Raw genomic sequence first — 23,449 nt, 5'->3', positions numbered from 1 at the left:
CAAGAGTCATATTTTTTATTTGTTACCCTCTATTTAGGAAATGAGAAGTAGATATCTTGTCTTCCTAACAAAACCATTTTTTTTTTTTTTTGCAAGAGTTACCTAAACTCATTACTTCTCCTGTTTAAATGCCCGTTTACTCATCATTCCCCTGGAAATTTTCTTCTCTTCCAGTTATTCCTAGGAAACTGTTTTCACATGTTTAACTCATTTATTCCTTGCAATAATCCTGATAGATACCATTGATATTCTCCCACTTTACGGATGAGAAAACTGAGTTACAGAGTAGTTAAGAAACTTTCCCAAAGTCACAGAGTTACTAAAGACTTATTGAAGGTTAAATTAGAACTTATAAAGGCTATACCTGTATATAAGATGGGAAATACGTGCAAAATAATGTTATCCTAAAAGTGGAAGGATCGTCCTGACAGTATTTTATTTTTTCACTATTGTGTCTTATATGTGATTCTTATCCCTTTATTGCATTTTAAGCTTTTTTGAAAGCAGGCATTTTAAAAGTCTCCATAGCTCATAGAAGAATGCTGAATTAATAGTGACAAAAAGAGTAGCTGGTATTTACATAGCACTTATTATGTGCCAAACACTGTTCTTACTGCACTAAATATATTACTTCATTCAGTTCTTATGACAGTAGCTGATTCTGTTATTTCCATTTATATGTGAAAAATTAAAGCACAAAGAAATTTAATAACTCTCCTAAAGCTACTGGGTTTGCAAATGGCAAAGCCAGAGTTTGAACACAGCCAGTCTGGTCCACGGTCAGTGCTTATAAGCTTTGTTCTCTACGAATCACTAAATGCTTATGAGTGATTAAAGAATCTAATGAGACATATATTTCATTATAGGATAATATAATTTGAGGCATGATTTATCCATATACCAATTGATCCAAGTTCCAGATTTATACTCCTGGATAAACTAAATAAGAACACAGGCTAGGTGTTAGTGAATCATACCGGGTGAACTAAGAATTACATTTGGAGAAATACACAATTCCCTTCTGAGAAAACACTGGTCATTAACTAAGGTCAAATTATCAGTGATTTTTGAGAATCACAGCCATGTTTTGCACTTATTCAATAATGTTCTTTAAATGTTCTCCTCTAGATACAATGTATACTGCATATTAGTAAAACAAGCCCATGAAATTATAGAAACATTTAGATGTTTAAATATTAAGATATTTTAAATAAATAATAAGATATTTAAAGTATAGTTGCCAAAATAAACTTTCTAAACCAGGAACGACTATTTTATCAAAAAAAAGGTGATGATTCCTCTTCAGACATAATCTTCTTTAAACAAATATAATTTATTTTTTTTCTAGAGTATTAATTTCATATTTCAAAAGAGAAGAAAACAAGGGATGATTAAGTGCAAATTTCAAGACAAAACTTGGAATTATTCTCACGTTCTTGACTGCAGCTCATCATGAAACAAAAGTAATATCTTCCAAAAGAAAATAAACAAGTGTTAACAATAACCACAATTATAAACCACTGTTGAATTGGGTGTGTGCATGGAGCACTAAGAACTATCTTTAGATCCTTTTTTTAGATGAGTCCATTCACCATGAGACAAAATACGTAATAGCCACCAGAATACATACTTCATTGTTTAAGACTTACTGAATCATCAAGCAGACCTATTAATGAGGCATTGAGATAACATGAGGACATGAATCACTACTTCTTTAAATGAAAAAAAAAAAAACTAGTTTCTTATCCAAAGAAATAAATTTATATAGTATCTTATATACATTTCTAGCATAGAAATATACAGTAATCACAGAATATAAAAGAAAGGGTATATCAAAAACTGTCACTACAGGAAAAAAAGGACATTGTAGCATGATAGAAAGGGTTAGAAAGAGTTAAAAACTGGAAGGAAATTAACCATTGAATGATAAGAATGAAGAAAGACTTCTTCCTCTTAAGCATTCTTTGTGTTTCCATATTTTCTAGAATCAACTGATGTTGCTTTTAAGTGTTTAAAGTGTTACAAACTTCTGCTACAAAAAAAAATAAGGAGAATAATTATTTATTTGAAAGGATTAACAATTGGAAATAGTAACTATATCTCCTGTATGACCTGAAAACCATAACTTTTATAATTTCAAGGTTAGAAGTTAGTTTAGCAATAAGTAGCCGTTGTCAGTCAGCACCTCGGTAACATAAATAATAAATTTATAGTGCCTCCATTGAAACATTTCTATAAAATCAAAAAATATATTTCAAATTATATCTCCAGTGGCACACTGAAGAATCACCGGAGTGTGGTATCATCTATAATTTGACCTACCAATAACAACTAACAGTAACAGGTTATAAAAAATTCACCTAATCCATGTAAGCAATGTACACACCACTATTTATCCTAACTGACCCAAATAACATAACTTATTCACATAAACAATTATAGATACTGCAACAAGATAAATCATTAAAATCAGAGGGACCTACCTTCTCAAAGACTAAAATCCAAAAGTATTTTCCACTTTAACTAAACTTAAACTAATTTTGTTGGTAGGTAACAGAGCTTCCCTAACTGGGTCTAAATCCAATTACAAATTTCCAGACCAACAATTATAAGTTCTGTCATCTTCAGTCAAGAACAACTAGAAAATGTACATGCATTCCAGAAAAAAAATATTAGAAATCAATGCATATATGTAAATATCATTACCCATGCTAGGCTTCTCATTCTTGCCAGTTTTATATCAGACAAGAGGACTTTCTTCTGGGTCATTTATCTCCATCAATGCTCCTTCTTAAACTCACAGGAAATCAGGGCTCACATTTCTGTGATTTTTAAATAAACATAGGTCTTCATAGGTGAGGAAGAACCCCAACTAACAACTTTGAATCATTTCCTTAAAATTCTCAGGAGGTTCACTTGACCAGACTCATTATATAGAAAATGACAAATCCTAATCTCCAACAAACTCCATTTCAAGGCAGTTTGGGGGAGGGGGAGACAAACAGACAGAAAAAAAAAAAAAAAAAAACCACAGGTGGAACCAAAGTTTAGGCAGGCAGGAAAAGAGATAATCTGAATTTAAATGGAACATTTCCAGGAACAAGAACACAGGTGTGCTTTTCCATCTTCTTCTTGTTCTTCAGTCTGATGTGGAGATCCAGATGGGACTCCCACTTCCCAGTTAGTCAGCTCTAGCCATGGGCTTCTGTCCTCTGCATATAGGTAGGGATTCCTAGCCTCTGCATATGGAGGTGGTCCTCTCACTTTACTGTGAGGACCTTCAGAGGATGCAAGAGGGTATGTGTTAGATCCTTGACTATAATCTGATTTGCGGACCAGTGAGTTGAGGCATAAGGGTTTACATTGCAAAAGAAACGCAAAACCGCCTGAAGACAATTTCATTCTCATTGGGGACTTTTTGGGCTCCCTACAAACTCCTCCAGAAATAGCTGAAGCTGATTCACTTGCTTCAGGGACACACTTATCGGGGCCAAATTTTTTATGGCACTTGATTATGAGATCTTAGATTAGCAGTGTTGCTTGGCGACACACCAGCCCCAACCTAGACTTTTTCATTTTGACTTACCTAAATTCAAATTTTAAACTTTCAGAAGGAGCACAGATGGTTTTAAGATTTAGCATTTAATATTTGCAAGGAAAAAAATGTTCAATTCTAATTTATTCTCCTAGCACAAGAAATTCTAAGTTTTTGTGCTAAGCAATTCCATTTATATCCATGTGAAATGTCCTTGCCATTTCCCTCAGTCTCCATCCCAGCTGTTCTTATCACTACCCACACTCAAAAAATCTCTCTATATATGCATTTGTGGACTTAATTTCTTCTCTAGAGAGGAATGTACAGTAATCCAAGCAATGCCTCAGCCTAACATCATATCATGATTGCTAAAAGAGAGAGAGAGAGACAAGGAAGGAACGAAGGAACGAAGGAACGAAGGAAGGAAGTGAGTATGCATCTGAACTGTCATTCAAGAAATTGCTTTACTATATGTGACAAACACTACTTCCAAAGAGACTGTGCAGAGTAAATATTGTTAAGATTCCAACAAAACGTAAGAAAATGAACATTTCTCCAAAATGTAGCATATCAACAAATGTTTGTAAAGAATTTAAAAGAAACATATTTATCAAAGTATAGCTTATTAATACAAATTACTTAACACATTCAAAGATGAGCGAATGATTTATCATAGTATATACAATAGAGAGATATACTCAATATCCTTGTGGAAGACAACATTGATGTTGTGGATTATTTAATGACAAAGATGTCAACAGTATATTAGATTAGTAAGTTTAAAATTTGGTTTCAAAAATTGCATGTAGAATACGACCCTATTTTTTGCTAATATAAAGATGTGTGTGTATGTATGTAATAAGGGGAGTAGAGGTGCCCCATTTTTTAAATGGTATGATTATGGGTGATTCTTATTTTTCTCAATTTTTCTCCATAAGGAAAATAAGCCAATTCATGTCATGTGTACATGTCGTGCAGGGGATGACGTTGATGATCAATTTCATACTGTGTTCTTACCATGCAGACTAGTGAGCTAGTGTATGTCTTCTCCAAACACACTCTTCTCTACGCTGCTTTGTGATGCTGAGCTTGTGAGTCTGCAAATAATCTTTCTCTTTTCCAGCAGGTTTCCTGGTAGATTTGGCCATTAGGGCCACACGACTGAAAGGCAAGAACAGGAGGAAGGGACATACTTTCTATTTGCTTGTTTCTGTGGCTGTCATCCCAGTGGTGGCCTGTCACATCAACCATTTATTTCACTCCCCAGCTTCTTCCAGCACTCCCAGAACACCCACCCTGGTAGTACCAGGGAAAGTGGGCAGGATCCTCTCCCAGTTACTACCGCCATTTACCAAGTCACCTCTAAACCCGCCAAGTTCGAGTGGGGACCAGAGAAGAGAAGACTCTGCAGTAAGTCCAGCCTGCAAGGAAAGCGGCTTCTCCACCTGCAGACCCCCAGCCACAGATTCTAGAATTCTAAGTGTCTGTGGTAGACCGGGCTGCCCCGTGGAGTCTCCGGCAAGCCCCAGTAGGAGGATCATGGTGCAGACCTCTGGGCTGTGAGAGCAAATCTATGTTTTTATTTGTATTTATTTGTATTTATGTTTTTATTTGTATTTTATTTGTATTTATTTATCATATTCTTTTCTTCTTTTGAGAAAGAGTTCCTGGAGTGCTTTTGATTCTTGTGGAGACTTGAACTACTAACCATGGGACATCAAAATGGCCACATGACCTGAACAGTCCCTCATAAACTGGGTATTAGATGGCCCACCAAGTCAGAAGTTTGGGCAAGAAATTGATCATCAAGTGGATATGCTTTTAAGGGATGTACAAGAACAGGTGTTTTGCAGCCTCCGTTCGTCCTTCAGTGTCCTTCTTTGACACCTACTCCTGCTTCATTTCTCTTAACTTACCCATGGTCACAAGAGAAATAACTGTCAAAATCTGGACTTGAGCCGACATGAGACTGACCCAAACGTCCATTAACTGGATAAAACGAAATGTGATATATCCATACGATGGAATATTAGTCACCAACAAAAACAAATGAAGTATTCATCCGTGCTACAACATGGGTGAGCCTTGAACTCATTATGTGAAGGAAGCCAGACAAAAAAGGCCACATAGTGTATGATTCCCTTCATACGAAATGTCCACGATAGACACATCTGTAAGAGACAGAAAGTAGATTAGTGGTTGCCAGGGGCTTGGTGGGGCAGGGAACGGGGAGTGACTGCTAAGGAGCATAGGGTTTCTTTCTGGAGTGTTGGAAATCTTCCAATATCAGATGGTAGTGATGGTGGCACAATATCCCAAAATATCTGCAAATATATCCCCAAACCACTGAATCATATACTTTAAAAGGATGGATCTTATAGTATGTAAATTTTACCTTACGAGAACTGTTCTAAAAATTGTAATTAAAACCAAATAATGAAACATGGAGATGAATAGCTTCATTAGTTTTTACTCCAGGAAAATGGTTATTTTATTTTTGTTAATCAGCCTGAAATAAATTCAGAGAATGTTTTTCTGCATTTGGGGAGTAAACCACTATTCTGTGTATGGGTGTGTGTATTTTCCCCCCAAAGGCTTTCACACAGAGAACACTTCAATTTTCCATGGTATTGCTATATTGATCCCTGAGTTCTTGCAAAGTATTTGTGATCCTCCACTAAAAAATAGAGAAGGAGGGCATTTCACAGAAGAGGAAGCATGAATAGCTAATATAAAGCAGATGTCCAGCTTCACTAAGAGTGAAGTTCATTCATAATGTAAATCAATTGAAAAATAAGCCATCACCTCTCCCCCTCAGACTGGCTGACCCTGGAGTGATAACGAGTGAGGAAGAGAAGAAGCCTCATGCATTACTGATGGAAGCATAAATAGTCACAGCCTTTTAGGAGAACATTCTGGCACTATATATTAAAATTAATAATCTGCATAGCCTTTCATGCAGTAGTCCCACTCTTTATATTCTAGCCCATAGAAATAAAAGTATCAGTGCATAAGGATATAATGACAAAGATGTATTTGACACCTATGGAAACAAAGTGAATGTCTATCATTTGGGGAATTTAATTGTGATAGTTTCATACAATATTTCTTAACCATCAAAAGGAAAGAACTAGATCTCTATATATTCATGATATATAGCTAAGGGATAAAAGCAAGATGCAGAGAAATATTGGCAACATTTCATTTATGTAAAACAAAGTAGCAAAATGTGTTTTATATGGACCCTGTGTATTTGTATGTATGTGTATATGATTTTATATGCATGGAAAAGGGTATAGAAAGACATAGACCAGATAGATAGTTTTTGGCTACATAGCTAGTGAGTAGGGGATGAGGAGCGGGGGAGTGTGGGGCAGAAGGAGATGAATGTCAGTTCACAAGGACAAGTGACCCAGCATGAATGATATCACCGCATTTGTACTGTCTTATATATAAATATACAAGATTAAATAAAGATGCTTACTGAATTTAGCCAAGTGCTACGAAAGGATATATGAAGGTAGCAGGATTTCAGAGGATGTTTTCAGCCTTCCACGTGATTTGGTGTATTATTTAAAGTTTTACAAAGATTATGCATTATTTATATAATCAGAAAAATTGAAAAGTATTTTCAATGGGGAAAATAGATGATAATATAAGCAATATTTTATTATTGTTATTTTTAACTTGAAATACCTTTGTTAATTCGTAGGTTCAGAAATTATAATATTTTGGAGAATGGCTGGGGTTGAAGATTACCTTTGCTAGACTGGAAATAAAAGTGTCCAGCTGATGAATAGTGTAAATCCCACCTGAGGAAGGGCTGTGTGTACGTCATGGACAATGGCTTCAAAAATCTTAAAAGCTCCCACCCCCCAAAATGAAGCTGTGGCATCTGAAAATGAGAACCTGTATGTGGTTCTTGTTCTAGCATCAGTGTTTTATGTATTCTCAGCTCCTCCCTTTCGCTGGGCCTGTGGTTTTTGATCCTTAAAGGGCCTGGATTAGGTTAGATGTCCTCCAACTGCATGCAGATCAGTTAAGATCACCTAGGATGAAGTCCATACCAAACATAATGGATCAGAATTTCTGGAGCTAGAACTTAGAAATCCATATTTAAAAAAAAGTCCTCCAAGGCTTGAGAATCCCGTGGAAGTCTATGTCACATCTAACCACAATGGTTTTAAATGCCTTTGCTGTTGTTGCTGCCGTACCCCCTTAGGCTGGGAAATGGGTTATCTCCAAAGACCTGTTGCTGCTTTGGTAACTGATGGTCATGATGGATGCACTAGTCTTGCAGTGGTTTCTCAAGATCTGGGGAAGGGAGGAGAGACGGCTTTTTTTTCCAGAGTTTTGTGCAGCTAGGGTTGTTGGGGCTTAGCAGGTGTTGTCTGGATACAAGAGAAACTTTTACTTGCTGTCATTTCCTTATCTTCGTGGTGAATCCTGTGTCTGTTCTTGAGAAATAATGAATTGGATTTTCTGGGTATGTATTATATTAGTTGATCTGCCCCTACCTATTAATAAGATTTTTCAATGTACAAGTAAGATGTAGGTAACAAAAGGAGTGAAAATGTCTATTTTGTTATATAAATTACATTCCAAAACTTATTATCAGTCAAACTAAACCACTTTTATTAAAGGTCTTCTAGCACATTGCATGTCTCAAAAGAGAAAAATGTGTCCTCTCATTGCTCCATAGATTCCGAATACCATATAAAGATAAAAGTTCATTATATGTTTCAGATAGAGTGCTTTTTACTCTCCAATTTATTATAGAATGTTCACATAAGTACCCTCCTCCTTTGTTACTTGTTAATTCTCACAGAGCTGAAAATATAATGTGATCAATTAAATATTCATTGCCAGTGATGAACCCATTGGAGAAATCTATCTTTTCATATATTTTATACATCCATAACCTAGTTTCAATGTGTGAAGAAGGAGAGCTGTGTTAGATGTTAGAAAGATTAATTGCCACCATTCTAAAACTATATTGTTAAAACAAATCGGGTGGTATGTAGAAGGTCTTTTTTTCTATTCGTTTTTTTTATTCATTAAATATTTTAAATTAAAAGCTTATTTTGCTCCAAGCATTTTGCTAGCCACTGAAAATTCAAGGATGAGCAAAATATCTTTCCCCTTTCCCTAGATCTTGGATTCAGTTGGAGCACTGCTCATATAAACAAAGAACTGTGGTAAAATGTGATAAAGTGGCCACAATAAAAGCATATAAAAATGTTCGCTTCATTTATAACTTCCCATTTTTCTACTTCTTCCTCATCTAATAAAGTACGATGATCTATTAAAATGCTTTGATATGCTGATGTGCCTTTAGCCACCAAATAAAATGTATTTTAATGTTGCCATTGATCCTGTTTTTCATTTTAAGAAAAGGCAGCTTATAAAAATGGTGGAAGTTAAATGAATTGCCTGCTAATTCCTAAATATTTGTGTTTTAAAATGGAGAATAACGCATGTAGAGTCCTATGTATCTATTAGATTTAATAAAATGATTACAATCAGATCTATTTCATAATATATTTAAGAATATAATTATGAATGCTAAATTACATGTTGTTCTATTAGCAAAGACGTCTTAAAACACTCTGTGGGGTTTTCTCTCCTTTTATAGTGCTAAAGCGTGCGAGGTGTTAAAAGAAAATTTTTCCAAAGTAGCAATAATCACAACAATAACAAAAAAGGGAAAGAAAAGAAAGTCAGAAACACAACGTTAACAAAATGCATGTTTAACCAAGTCTGGGAGATCAAGCCAGACCGCACTTGGTAAATACTCTTTGGAGACACTAATACTCAAAGGTTGTGTTTGCTGTTGTGCTTGAAGTTTGCTTTGCGTGGGATCTAAGACACCAGATGACCAGTAATCTCACTTGCCCTTTCTTCCTCTACTCTCTGTGGGCTCTGCATACACCTCATCTCCCCCGCAGCCTTTCCTGCCCCCGGCCATCCCCCAGCGCACGGGTTCCCCTCCAGATGTCTGGGGTGGTTAGGATTCAGCGGGTCACACCTTAGCCTGTCAGGAGCTGGAGACTCCTATGCCCAGCGTTCGTTCATCGCTTCATTTCCCCTGCAAAGGGCCCGGTGACAAGTCTGCCTTATTAGACACAAATCGCAGAGCGCCCAAGGCAGCCAGTGGTTTCCCGTTTGGTTACCTGTCATGTCTCCTTATGCTTTGGCGGTCTGAGACCCCCACAGTTCTCAACCTCAGCGGGGGCCATGCCAGGCAGGGCCAACTGTAGGCTAGACCATTCATGCCAGGGCTCTTGGATTTAACCTGCAACGGTTAACGCTGACAGCTGCATATGGGTAGGCACACAATCGTCGTAGATTTTTCCTCAGTTTTAATTCATTAATTCATTTAATTCAAATTAAATTAATTTAATTTAGCTTAATTCAATTCCCCGAACATTTATCAAGGCTATGCAAGCTAAGGGAAACCGCGGGGCTAAGGGTTTCCCTTAGCTTGTATAGCCTTGATAAATGTTCGGGGAGTTGAATACATATATATATATACACACACACATATATATTTATACACGTATATACATCCATTTACATATATATATATATATATTTTTTTTTTTTTTTTATTCAATTAGCCAACACATAGCGCTTAAGTTTTAAAAGTTCAACACACATGACTGGTTTTGATCTTCACAACAACCTTGAGAGACAGATGGGTAAATATTTCTTCCATCCCATGGCATTCCATTCATTTATTCAACCATTTATTCATTTGACAAACTTCTTGTTAAAGAATCTACTCTGTATCTGGTGCTGCTCTTGGAACAGAGCGACGGAATACTGTCCTTACTCTCCATGGGCTACCTGTTTTATGGGAGAGCCATAGAATTAGGCCAATATGACAGAGAGTAAATGCAATAGATCAACAAAGAAGAACAAAGGGCAGTGTATCCAATAAGGTGAGGTAAGAGGCTGCCCGCAAGGGCTGGATGCTCAAAGAAGGGGATGTTCGTGTGAGGCATGAAGAAGAAGTAAGAGTTTGCCAGGAAAACAAAACACCCCGACATATTTCGCCCCTATTCTATACTCGCCAAAACCCTATGAGGTTCTCGTTAATATCATTGCCTCTGCGGGAGTTTGGATCCAGGTTTAATACAGTTAGGAATGAGGCAACGTCGATCAGCAAATACATGGTAAACAGAGGACAAAGCAAACTCCTTCTGTCTGACTCATACTTAATGCTTTTTTTCATGAAACAATATTATTTCCTAGGAGGAGCTAATTCTGTTTTGAAGAGAGCGTTGATAGTAGAGAAGAAGTGACTTATACAACTGAGACAATTTAATATAATTATAAGTCAGAGAACAACAATAAGCTTGAGAACTGTGTCTGAAATACTCCAATATTCTAACTCTGCCATACAAAAGAAGTGGACAAAAATGTTTATTTATATTTTAAATTAGGCTTATTATGTGGTGAATATTTTGTGATTTTTGTGAAGTAGAGGTTCCTCTCAAACTTCACTAAACAAGAAGAGAGTTGAACTTACAGTTGAATTCCATATTGAAGAACTTTCTTTCCTTTCTTCCTCTTCTTTTTTTTTTTCTTTCAGGACTCATCAGAGACCTTAAAAGCATACTCCTACCCAGCCAAAGAGGATGTTTTAAAATAATTTTATTCAATAATGAGAGGAAGTAAAACCAGTAAAAGAATATAAATGCGTTCCTCTTGTAGACGTTCCTGGAAAAACAGCAGGAACGACATCACAAAAGGTCACTAAGAAAAATTACTGAATGGAAAACCATAAGACTAGAAATGTCAGCTCTGCCAAACTTTGCTGTGTGGTCCTGGACACATCATTTCATCATGGTAAGCCCTTCTGCTTCCTTTTGTATAACGGAGCAAGTGGTCATGATGGTGTTCCAATTTACTAGGTTTTGGTAGACAAGTTAATTAATATATGGGAAATAATTTGAAACATAAAATACTATGCATAAGGTACAAAAAAGAATGCTTTTATTTATTATTACAAATGAAATATTTTGTGTGTATTAATAAAGAAGAATGTTTGTATTAGCAGATATCCAAGAAAAAGGTTGATATAGATAGACATCTTTGGGAAACCTTGGGTCTTCTCATGGGTGGGTTATAACAATTCCTGTTATGTTGCCTGCAGTTTATTTTAAATAGTTCAACGTAGTATGATATATGGGTAGGATACATTCAGTGTAACCTACATGCTAGAATGGATTATTAGCATTTGAAGCATTCTAATTAGGATGGATAACATTTCAAAGTTGCTAATCAGTGTTGTATTGCTTCTAATAAGAATGGCCTCTAATATCACCATCTCCACCTGCAACAGACAGTCTTCAGCAGACTCCGCGCTGAGTGCGGAGCCTGACTCGGGGCTCCATCTCACAACCCTGAGATGATCAGGACCCGAGCCAAAACCAAGAGTTGGATGCTTAGCCGACTGTGCCACCCAGGTGCCCCTACTTTATTTTTTATCTTAAATTCTTCACATTACATGGATTAGAATTACAAACATATATTTACAAATGAATTTATCATATAATATAACTATCTAGCTGTATTTGAGGGACAAGACAAACTCAGGGTCCTCCTACACCATTTTAATTCCTCTTCTATCATGTAATAGAGATTTCAAACAACACGACTGGTGTAGGAGAACCTTGCAACATGAATAAGATGAACTTTCTCTAAAAGCCTATTTTCTTTTTTTTTAAATTCCAGTTAATTAAAATATGGTGTTATATTAGTTTCAGGTGCACAATATAGTGATTCAACACTTCCACACAACACCCAGTGTTCATCACAAGTGCACTCTTAATCCCCATCACCTATATCCCCCAGCCCCCCACCCACCACGCCTCTACTAACCACCAGTTCTCTATAGTTAAGTGTCTGTTTCTTGATTTGTGTCTTTCTCTCTCTGTTTTTTCCCCTTTGTTTTGTTTCTTAAATTCCACATATGAGTGAAATCAGATGGTATTTGTCTTTCTCTGACTTATTTCCCTTAGCATTGTACTCTCCAGCTCCATCCATGTCATTGCAAATGGCAAGATTTCATTCTTTTTCATGGCTGAATAATATTCCATTATAGATACATACCACATCTTCTTTATCCTTTCATCTCTAGTTGGACACTTGGGTTCCTTCCATAAATTGACTATTGTAAATAATGCTGCCATAAACATAAGGGTGCATGTATCCCTTCGAATTAGTGTTTTTGTATTCTTTGGATAAATACCCACCAGTGCCTTTGCTGGATCATAGGGTAGTTCTATTTTTAACTTTTTGAGGAACCTCCATACTGTTTTCCACAATGGCTGTACCAGTTTGCATTCCCACCAACAGTACAGGAGTGGTCCTTTTTCTCCACATCCTTGCCGACACTTATTGTGTCTTGTGTTGTTGATTTTAGCCATTCCAACAGGTGTGAAGTGATATTTCATTGTAGTTTTGATTTGCATTTCCCTGATGGCAAGTGATGATGAACGTCTTTCCATGTGTCTGTTGGCCATCTGTATGTCTTCCGAGCCTATTTTCATAGTAAACAATTGAGAATTCAGAGAAATTAGTGAACGTTAGAAGCAACGGTATGAAAGTAATATTTTTAGTAAGCTGTAAACTGTGGGAAAACAGAAACCGTGCACACTTTCAATAAGGAATTTCATTAATGCATATCTATAATTAAGAAATGGTTTCCTCAAACAATGTTAGAATAAAAGTGCTCATTCTATGTCTTTTACAAATGTCTGTAATATATATTATAATACCCAGTCTTTCTAAATTTTCTGTACTTTCAAAAAACTTGCTGAGCAAGTTTTTAAATCAATAAATTATTTTTAAATCATCAATGTAGTTTTCTATCCACAACATTTCCACCCTTCCCATCCCTGAGCTAATGATAAATACTGAATCAAGTGCAAATAAGTGCAAGATAAGGCTTGACGCCATTTTGAAACGCGGGCTATTCTCCTTTAGGTGCTGAAATCCTTCCTTGCAGAAAGTCAGGAACTTGTGTTCAAATGGGTTAAAGCCACTGCTTGGTTAGCACTAACTTCCAACATCTTTGAAGTAGTTAGTGGCCCAGTTTGCTCCTTTAACATTTATTTCCTTTGTACCCAATGTCTTTGAGGTTTAAAATTAGGATTAATTTCCTAATCTTCACGTTGCAGTGCTTATCATCTCTCTCATCAGTCTAATTTGAGTTAATTAGACTCTGTAGTTAGTTCTCAACCCGTGTTATAGTAGAACAATTGGAAAGAGAGGCACAGACACAATTATGTTGTTTTATTGTCTGGAGGAGACAGAAAGCCAGTGGGGCTTCCCTTATTAGGTTAATATCTACCTGACTTCAAAATGTTCCGGGGATACAAATAGCCATTGCTCATTCTACCCTCCATCCCTGGCCTCGCCCTCCCCCTTACAATCCAATTAATTCAAAGGTGATGGAAGAAGAGACATGTTCTACATGCCAAAGTGACAATGTTCATTACATGATCCACGGAATGATAGATGTCAATGGCTTTGGGTAAATTCATGCTTTTACTTTTAAAATAATTTCTCTCGTTGTCATGTTTTATCAAAACCCCCCTTCAGATTGGTCTGAAAAAAGTATGTGCCTGAATAATCTCTTTTGATGACCACAATGGCTTGATAAACATGAGAATTAAATAAATATACAACGTTGCAGGTCCATCACTTCCAATTGATAATCTGGGAGTTATGGTGTGGTTTGATACCCCAAAAGGAAACTTTGAGTTTGAGTATAGGTTGCAAGGCCAACTTTTGCTGTAAAGGTTATACACTGTCTTCTTCAAAATCTATGTGGTTTAGTCCTGGTCTGAAATTCAATGAGCAAATAAGCTATTTACAAAAACATCAAAAGAGAGGCATAATATTTGGTATAATTGTGGATACACAGCATTTATTGTATGCAAGTGAGCTCTCAGCCTTCAATTCAATGGTTAAGTATTAGTAACTGTTAAGAATATAATCAATCTGAATGGGTCATTAATGTTTAGCACATTGAGGTTTTTAAAACATGTAGGTTCCAACAATATTCCTTGCAGATGTAGAAAGATCTAAAACCCACTCCTTAAGAAAATTCTAGTTGAAAATCACTAAGAGCCATTAGAACATGAATAAATGTAAAACAAATGAAAAACAGATTTTAAGGTACCAAGATCAGGTGGTAGGGAAACAAAATAAATGTCAGCTACTTAAGAAATCTACATTGAATAAGAAACTACTAATACTCTTTCAAAAGGGATATTAAGGAATTATCTTAAAGATATTCTCCTCAGAGTCCTGTAGATTCATAAAAGTATTAGCCAAGTTGTTTTTTTTCTTATCCTTAAATAAAATACATAGCATGAAAACTGTTTATGATTAGCTAAAAATAGATTTTAATTGACTCTAATGTCAACTTGTTTCTTAAAGGTAGCTGTTATTGTCAGAATATTTTCAAGGGAGAGCTTTTGTCATAGGCTCACATAGATAAATTGTACAAAACTAAAATTATAAGTGAATTAGATTTGGGGGGGACACCACATTGCCATTTATTTTTGGCTCTTTTAAAACAGAAATTAAATAACAAAATAGGATGAAATATTTTTATTATAAATCCAAATTCTGATTGAATTTAGAAACCAAAATTATGGTTAAATTGTTTCCTTTTATTACAATCTGTTCTTAGCCCATACATATGACATTCATTTTTAGTTGCAGTGTTTATTTCTATGGGGCTGCCTCATGAGTTATAGGAGTTATAATTTTATTTGCAAGTGGAAAATAAGGAAATTCAATTCCATTACCTTGGTTGTGAAACAAGAACAATACATTCTTTACACATCTCCTTTGAGAATACTGATAAAATATATGTGAAAGTTGGGAAAATAATAAAACCTTTGGCAAATGTAAGATGATACTAGAATTCTCACTGCATCTCACCTGGAAAGATCAGCGCACTCTACCTGGATGATTTGAGCAGAAAACAATTTTCTGAGAATGTATTTTATAATATCGCATGTTGCAATATTGCATCTTGATGCAAATCCACAGAGTTAGCTCACCCATATGCTGTCTTTGTGCCATTTAGAAAAGAAACCCCATTTTCCAGGCAAATGCAGGCCCTTCCCAGGGCCATCGCTTGGTGGGGGAGTGTGGTCTGGATCTTTTACTTAGGAGACCTTGTGTTGTGAACAACCTTTATAACTGTACATGTGACCCAGCAAACATGCTTTAATTTCAAAACTCATGTTTTCAGTAAAAAAGAATTAACCTTAGGGGACCCTGGCTTGCTCAGTCGGTAGAGCATGCAACTCTTGATCTAAGGGTAGTGAGTTCAAGCCCCACGCTGGGCATTGAGCCTACTAAAAAACAAACAAACAAACAAAAACCTTATATAGGCTCTGAACACTTACTAACAACAGAAATGGTCTCACATTTAGAAACTTATGCCTCATGTGGCTAGATTAGTTGTGGCCATATGTAAAGGGATATACTAAAAAATATGTGTGTGATACTTAATGAAAGATTTATTGGATATGCACAAAAATACATGTAGTAATAATTGGCCACAGATTTTATAAACTGCAAAGACTGTCAAGTTTTAATTTCTATTTATAATGTAGATCAGCACTGTTCCATTGAAAATAAAATGTGAGCCATGTTTGTAATTTAAAATTTTTCTAGCAGCTACATAAAAATATTAAAAATGGTAGATTAAAACAAGTTCAGTCATATATTTTATTTAACACACTATATCCTAAATATTATTAATCCAACCTGTAAACAATATAAAAAATATTATTATTTTTATTTTTTCCCTTTTGTTCATGGTGTTTTTGAAACCCAGTGTTATTTTTACACTTAAAGCAAATCACAGTTCAAAGGATTTAATTTTCATCAGAAACATCATCTGTATTTAGATTTCACGAAATTTACAGTTGACAAAGTTAGCCCAAGCGTATTTAACATTTTTTAAAAGTAAAATGAAAAAACTGGCTCTTCAGTAATACTAGCCATATTTCCAGGGCTCAATAGCCACGTGTGGTCTGGGTCCACTGTCATGGACAGCATGGTTGAATTACATAACTACAAAACAAATTTTCAAGTATGTGTTTCTTAATCATCAGGTACGCTTTTGGATATTTTAAAGGTATGGCATCTGAATATATAACAAACTTTTAAAACTTAATATCCAAATAAAGACATAAGTCATCAATCAAATCCAAAAAAGTCATAATTTAACAAAATACATAGGTTTATTTAAAAGATTTGTAGAGGGGCGCCTGGGTGGCTCAGTCATTAAGCGTCTGCCTTGGTCTCAGGTCATGATTCCAGGTCCTGGGATCAAGCCCCGCAATGGTCTCCCTGCTCCGCGGGAAGCCTGCTTCTCCCTCTCCCACTCCTCCTGCTTGTATTCCCTCTCTCACTGTGTCTCTCTCTGTCAAATAAATAAATAAAATCTTTTAAAAAATAAAATAAAATAAAAGATTTGTAGAGTAATAGATGTCTACTTTGTTGAAATAGGAGTTTCCTATACTTGCTTATCAGTTTACTCAGTGGCCATCATTTTTTCCATAGAATGACCTCTATCTATAAGAGCCACGTTCACAATTTTCTATTTAAAAAATGAATAACTGAAATGTTGCCTCCATTAAAAAAAAAAAAGATATCTTCTCCTACACATCTTCTAACTTGGGACTTCCTAACTTTCAAGGAAGAAAGGAGTTCATTTTTTGTTGTTGTTGTTAAATGAGAGTGGTCTTTCCATATAGATGAAGGATTTGGAGAAGACAGGTTTGATTCGTTATACTACTTTTTTTTTTTTAAGTTTCAACTTGGAAAATGAAATTTTGAACAAAATTCTGAATGGTCACACTCAACTATTCTCTTTCCTAGTCCCTGAAACTATGTAAGAATTGTGAAGATTTACCAAGCATTTAAAGAAAAAAATCAATGTTTACTGCAAATTTTAGTGCACTATTTTTCTCTACTTTTATATCTATCCCATATGTTCTGAAGAATGTTTACTTTTTAGGAATAAGATTTATTATTTTGATGGGGGAAAATTCTTGAGAATTTGTTCCATTCTATGATTTTATACTACCTTAGCCACCTAATGGTAACAGGATGAAAATCTTGACCATATGTTCTCTATAAGAAAATAAAATACAGTATAATATAATAATCTTCCCTTCTCCAAGCAAATGGATAAATATCATTCAGATTCCGATGTTTTTTGCCTAATTTATCTCAAAAATTTGCATGAATGCCATATGTAAAAACATGTGTTAAATGTGTGCACCTAATAAATATTTCAGGAATTGAATATTTTCATTTTTCATGGTTTTATTCATTGAAAGTATCTATTCCTCAGTTTTCCTTTAAAAAAATCTTAAAATAACTTCCTTTTTTTAACACTTCAATGAGATAAAAAGATCATATTTTAAAAATGAAAGTCACTACATTATTTTCCTTATAAATTGTTATGTTGTTTTAAAGTATAAACTGAAAATAAATAATACTACAAGCCTTCATTGTCTGGATATTTTATATGAATTTTGCAACCCAGGATGAGTCAGTGAGAGTGTCCAAAATAGAGGGATCCCATTAATCATTAAAGTTTCAAGTCTTACTTTACTGAATCTTTCAATTTGCAAAGTACATTCAGCTATGTGGACAGCTTTGTGTCTGGGCTTGACTTGGTGTGAATTTGAGTGACTTTTATGGTAAATGGCACAGACTGGCTCTAAGTTCACACATTGTTCTTTCTCCCATTGAAAATTACAGAGGGCTCATGTAATTCCTTTCAGAGGAAGCAGATGTCTTGTTATGTTCCTGTTCGTGATGCCCTATGATTACAAAAGCATTATAATATTTATTCCAGCAATGTAATTCATGCCACTATAATACGCTGGACTGTCTAGTAACTCCATGAAGAGGCAATGAATTGCAGCGATAAAGGGGTGTTCAATGCAAAGAATGGTGTGCAAATAAGAAAAGCATGCACCCTCATCTCTTTAAAAGAAAATAGCTTTTACAAGACAAATCTTATTGCTGGAAGTTTGTTAATACACCTGGCAATTTTTATACTGGCATTTTATTGTGTGTAGTGCTGCTTGTAATACGTAACACATCCGATACAGTGGAGGAAAACGTTCTTTTCACATATTTTTATTTTATGGCAATGGTTACAATGGGATTTCAGTTCCAGAAAATACGAAGGACGCTCCATCTCGCTATTCGTTGCAAGTTTATGTGCTAAATAAATCTTTTTTGTATTTTGGTGTTCGTACTGGAAAATGTTTCTCATCAGTGCATAATGCCGTATTTAGCCATATAAATGTATTTATCCATGTTTCACAAACATGTTTAAATTTTAAAATATTCTAGTTAAAGCATAATAATATTTCATACTCTTAAAAAAATACATCCAACCTTCCTGTTCTTTTCTAACACGAAGCGGTTGAGAGCTGTCACTTTTTATGCAGAGAAAGATCATATTCCTACCAGCAGGATAACTTCAGGTCAGCTTTGCCCCTTCACGTTTCTGTATGATTTTGGATTTTTGACCTCCAGGATATAGTATGAGGGGGGCAAAGATGAGCTAGAGAATGTACTTGGAATTCTCTGGTAGTTTCTTCACTCTTACCCTGAGCTACTCTGGGTTCTTTGCCTCCAAGTGCTAGGCCCATCTTCTTGTTGATGAAATTAAAAAAAAAAAAAAATATTGGGAGCTTGATGCACATGTGCTTCTTCTTCCCTTCATTCCTGCCTCCATTCCCATAAACCCACACCCCTCCCACAGTGCCATCTAAAGACGGTACCACAGGCCATGCTGCTTTCCATCGTCATCCCTCCGCTTCCCTCCTCAGTGAAGAGGAACGGGTTGAGAGATGTGTGCATTGCTGTAGTTCTCAAAGCCCGCCCCATATCAATTTTAGTATATGTGCTGCCGAAGCGAGCACCGCCCCATATCAGAAGCATTAGAAATACCTGGGAACTTGGGACAAGATGCGAATTCTTGGGGCATATTCAACCTACTAAATTAGAAACTCTGGGGGGTGGGGAGCACCAATTTGTGTTTTAACAAGCCCTCCTGGTGATTCTGATCTGAAAACCACTGGCGTAGAGAAAGGCAGAGCAGAAGTGCCCCAAGTCACATAGTCAGAGGTAAAACCAGTCTAAAAATCATGTGCCCTGACTCCCAGCTCAGAACAACTTGCCCAAGACTCTTTGTATGTGTAAACCTCATGCTCTAGTTACGCTTCTGTTCCAGGCTTATTTGGAGAATTTTGGAAGCAGAACTTCTCCGGGACTTCACTTAAGTTGAAGAAATTAATGGTAGCGTCGATTTTCATATTTTAATAACGCAAAAAACAAATGAGAATATAATGCATAATGAATACTTTTTATTAAATATTTCTTAACTTTGAAGATCATAGCAGAGATAATGGCTCTCTGATTAGTCTCAATCGTTTGTTTCTAGGAACACAGTTCTACAAATGGGAAAATCTGAATGTTTAAAAGTGCTCAACAAGGGCGCCTGGGTGGCTCAGTTGGTTAAGCGACTGCCTTCGGGTCAGGTCATGATCCTGGAGTCCCTGGATCGAGTCCCGCATCGGGCTCCCTGCTCGGCAGGGAGTCTGCTTCTCCCTCTGACCCTCCCCCCTCTCATGTGCTTGCTCTCTCTCATTCTCTCTCTCTCAAATAAATAAATAAAAAATCTTAAAAAAAAAAAAAGTGCTCAACAAAATCTCGGCAAAGTCTGCTTCAATGCTTCTGTTTGGGACGTAAAAAGTCTCTTGTAGGGCCACACTGATGTCCTCAGATACCATTCTTACTTTTCTTCATCTTGGTATCAGAAAATTTATCTAAAGCACGTCAGGGAAATGGTGCTCGGTACTCCTGGCACTTTCAGACACTCCCGTGCTTTAGTACTATGTTGTTTTATTGGCCTTAACCTTGTAAATGAACTACGGCACCATCATAATTATTTTATTATTTGCAGCCAAGATTTACTCTGTATCTTTCTACTCATAAAACAGTTCTTTCTCAGTTTACTTCTGGTAGTATCCATGAATTTGCATTTTATGTATTTTAAAACATGAATATGGTGGCCTGTCATACCCTTCAAAGTATTTAGGGATCTAACAAAGTCCATCATTTGAGAGGGAAAAATGAACCATCTCTCCTTCAAGGTTAACCTTTCAAAAATGATCACAGTAGGATGGTTGACACAAGTATGAAATCTTCAAAGGGGGCTGGCCCTGGAACCATTTTATTGCAATGCAGTTTTAAATACCTTGTAGGGTAAGACATTTCTAAAGTCACACGTTGTGGAAAGAAGACAAGTTATCAAGGGTGATTATGTGGAATGGGTTTGATTCCCCTCTACCTCAGGTATCGCCCCCCACCACCCCCCCCGCCGCCGTCTCTAGGAGCACTTTGTGGTAAAATACAATGAAATTATTATCACCTGGGGGTTTGCATTGACAGACATAATCCAGGTAAAACGCATTTGTACGATGCAGCCAAGTATAAGACTTAGTGTGCCTATGATGGGATTCCTTTTGGTCTGTAAATTGATAGGCACTCCAGGGGGATTATGTAAATAACCAAGGGGATGAAATGCGATATGGAGGATGTAAGTCTATCCCAGCTGAGGAGCACGAGGCGGCATGTACCCGGCGCTGGACTGAAGGGAGTGGCTAAAAATGGAAGCAGATACTTTTTATAGTCGTGTTTCTCAAGGGGACCTACTCTACACAGTTGTGTTAGCCGATCTCACACTTCCAATGCTCCTGTGGGAGACCCTAAATCATTCCACGGTTTGCTGCTTACAAGCTCTCGTGGAACGAACTTTAGGCTTTCTGAATTTAGTGTGCTCTGTTTTCGTAACAAATTTTTTAAAAATCTGTTATGTGCCTCGTACTTAAAAGGAATGGTTTCCCACACCATCCCCTAGCACCATGATAAATGTGTATTCGTGTAATTAATAATTATTGATTGAGTTCCATTTAAGCCACATGCTGTCCTAGTTTCTGGGGCTATAATGGTAGCAAAACACAGTCCGGTAGTACCCCAGTGGATAGGACAGATTCAGAGACATCCTAGTGTGGTAAGAGCCCACACAGTCTTATGGGGTCTGGGAAGGTTTCCAAGAATAAAGTCCTAGTAAAGCTAAGACCTGAAGTAGTCATTGACCAGGTAAAGAGAAAGAGGGAAGGTGGGGGGTGGGGGGAGAAAGAAAAAAAAAAAAGGAAGAAAAGAAAAAAGAAATGGAGAATTTTACAGGTAGAGAAAAATAGTATAATAGCATATTCTAATCTACAAAAGCAAGAGAGCAAGTTGTGTTGAGGGAAATAATGTCATGTGATGAAGCTCCGCATTTATGGGCAGGGAAGTGAGCGGGGAGCAGGGAGGTAAGCAAGACCTTCACAGTGAAGCAAATTTAACACTCCATGCTAAAAAGCTTGACTTTTAGCATCCAGAGCACAATGGGGAGCCACTCACCAGGTTTTAGCAGCAAGGTGACAACCAGATTTGTGTTTCAGAAGGATTTGTCTGGCCCTGTGGAAAAAGGATTAGAAGGACCAAGCTACAGGCAAGATACATCATAGGGACCAATCTTGAGGCAGTCCTGTCTGTCTGCATTTCTTGTTCCTTTCCAACAAGGAAATGTCTTGAGTGCTCATTCAACCATTTTGAACTGCAATGGGGACTTTTTTTTCCCAAATAATTATCATAGAAACACAACTTGGAGAACTATCTCATAATTATATGGAAACAAGTTGCTAAGGTCATTAGGTCTATCCTCTGCCTTCCATATAAACCAATATCTTAAAGTCAAGAACATTTACCTAACCATTATTTCTCTTATATGTTGCAATTGCCCTAGATGAGCTATTCTAGTATTTTCTTGCTCTTATAAATAACTCCACAACACAGTGCCTGGAAAACTATAGACGCTCGATAATAGCTGATGAAGGATTATTTAAGATAATTTCTTCTGATATTGTATAGACTAGTGTGGGTATAGAAAAACAATGGAATTCTTCTGCTAGCCAATTTTTGCACATATCTCTTTCTTAAGGAAAAGCTTTCCTTAAAATACTCCATCAGATCGATAAGATCCTTTCTCTAAGCACTCGGTCTAGGTGGGAGTGTGTGTGTCTTGGAGGGAGACTTTTAAAGAGTAACTTTTAACCGTGAACTTTGGCATCAAACTAATTTAACTCCAATCAATTCTATAATGGCAAAGCACTTTGGACATGACCTCTCCCAGTGTTATGGAGGAGAAAGTGTTTCACCCCTAAGCGATTATTCCTGTTGTTCTACATCACTACGTTTATGGAATCAGTCCTCCATTGTACTTGCCTCAAAATGCAGTGTCATTAATGTGATGCCTAATTGCACAAATATTTGTCTACAGATTTACTGCCCACATACCAAACATGTAAAAATCAAAGGCTGCCTTAATCTTGGCTTTGAAACCAAGATTGCTTCAGGCAAAGTTGAAAGTCGCTTAACCCAAATTTCTTTCAGCAGGACCTGCTGATTGGTTCACAACTATCTGCAAGCTGGGGTAGGGATCTATTAGTCTACTCACATTATATTTAATGCAGAAAACTTTATCAGTTATTCCTTAACATTTGCATTAAAATAATTTCTTTTTTTTTAAGTAGGAAATACTCATGTTAATGTTTAATTTGCCCATGTTATATATGTCATTTGAGTCAGATTATTATCATCCATGGCAAATAAGTACCTAATGAGCAGTTTGGGAGTATAAAGTTCACATGGAATCATGCATGACAAAGATTGAAAGGCAGGCCCATCTAGTCCAAAGCATTTTTTTCTCAGTCGGGGACACAGAGGACTTGAAAG

At 36.4% G+C, this 23,449-nt stretch overlaps 2 long non-coding RNA genes across 6 annotated transcripts in view; one reads left to right on the top strand and one right to left on the bottom strand.

The window, feature by feature from the left end:
* The window catches only part of LOC144380015 (uncharacterized), a 33,641-nt gene extending 30,316 nt beyond the window's left edge, over window positions 1-3,325 (bottom strand). For all 3 annotated transcript variants that reach the window (XR_013443683.1, XR_013443681.1, XR_013443682.1), the window contains exon 1: window positions 2,707-3,325. This is a non-coding gene — a long non-coding RNA (uncharacterized LOC144380015). The remainder of the gene's footprint in view (window positions 1-2,706) is intronic.
* A 495-nt stretch (window positions 3,326-3,820) lies between these two features.
* On the top strand, window positions 3,821-12,037 carry LOC144380009 (uncharacterized). Of its 3 annotated transcripts, XR_013443670.1 has the most exons (4): window positions 3,821-3,962; window positions 4,662-5,613; window positions 11,133-11,389; window positions 11,886-12,037. It is a non-coding gene; the product is annotated as an uncharacterized LOC144380009 (long non-coding RNA). The 3 variants fall into 3 exon arrangements; XR_013443668.1 differs by lacking the exons at window positions 11,133-11,389; window positions 11,886-12,037 and having other exon boundaries at window positions 4,662-5,094; window positions 5,198-7,191; XR_013443669.1 differs by lacking the exons at window positions 11,133-11,389; window positions 11,886-12,037 and having other exon boundaries at window positions 4,662-5,094; window positions 5,194-7,191.
* The last annotated feature ends 11,412 nt before the right edge of the window (window positions 12,038-23,449 follow it).

This window comes from Halichoerus grypus, chromosome 14, assembly GCF_964656455.1.
Source record: "Halichoerus grypus chromosome 14, mHalGry1.hap1.1, whole genome shotgun sequence".
In the NCBI taxonomy this organism is placed as follows: domain Eukaryota; kingdom Metazoa; phylum Chordata; class Mammalia; order Carnivora; family Phocidae; genus Halichoerus; species Halichoerus grypus.
This window is presented reverse-complemented; position numbering and strand designations above follow the sequence as displayed.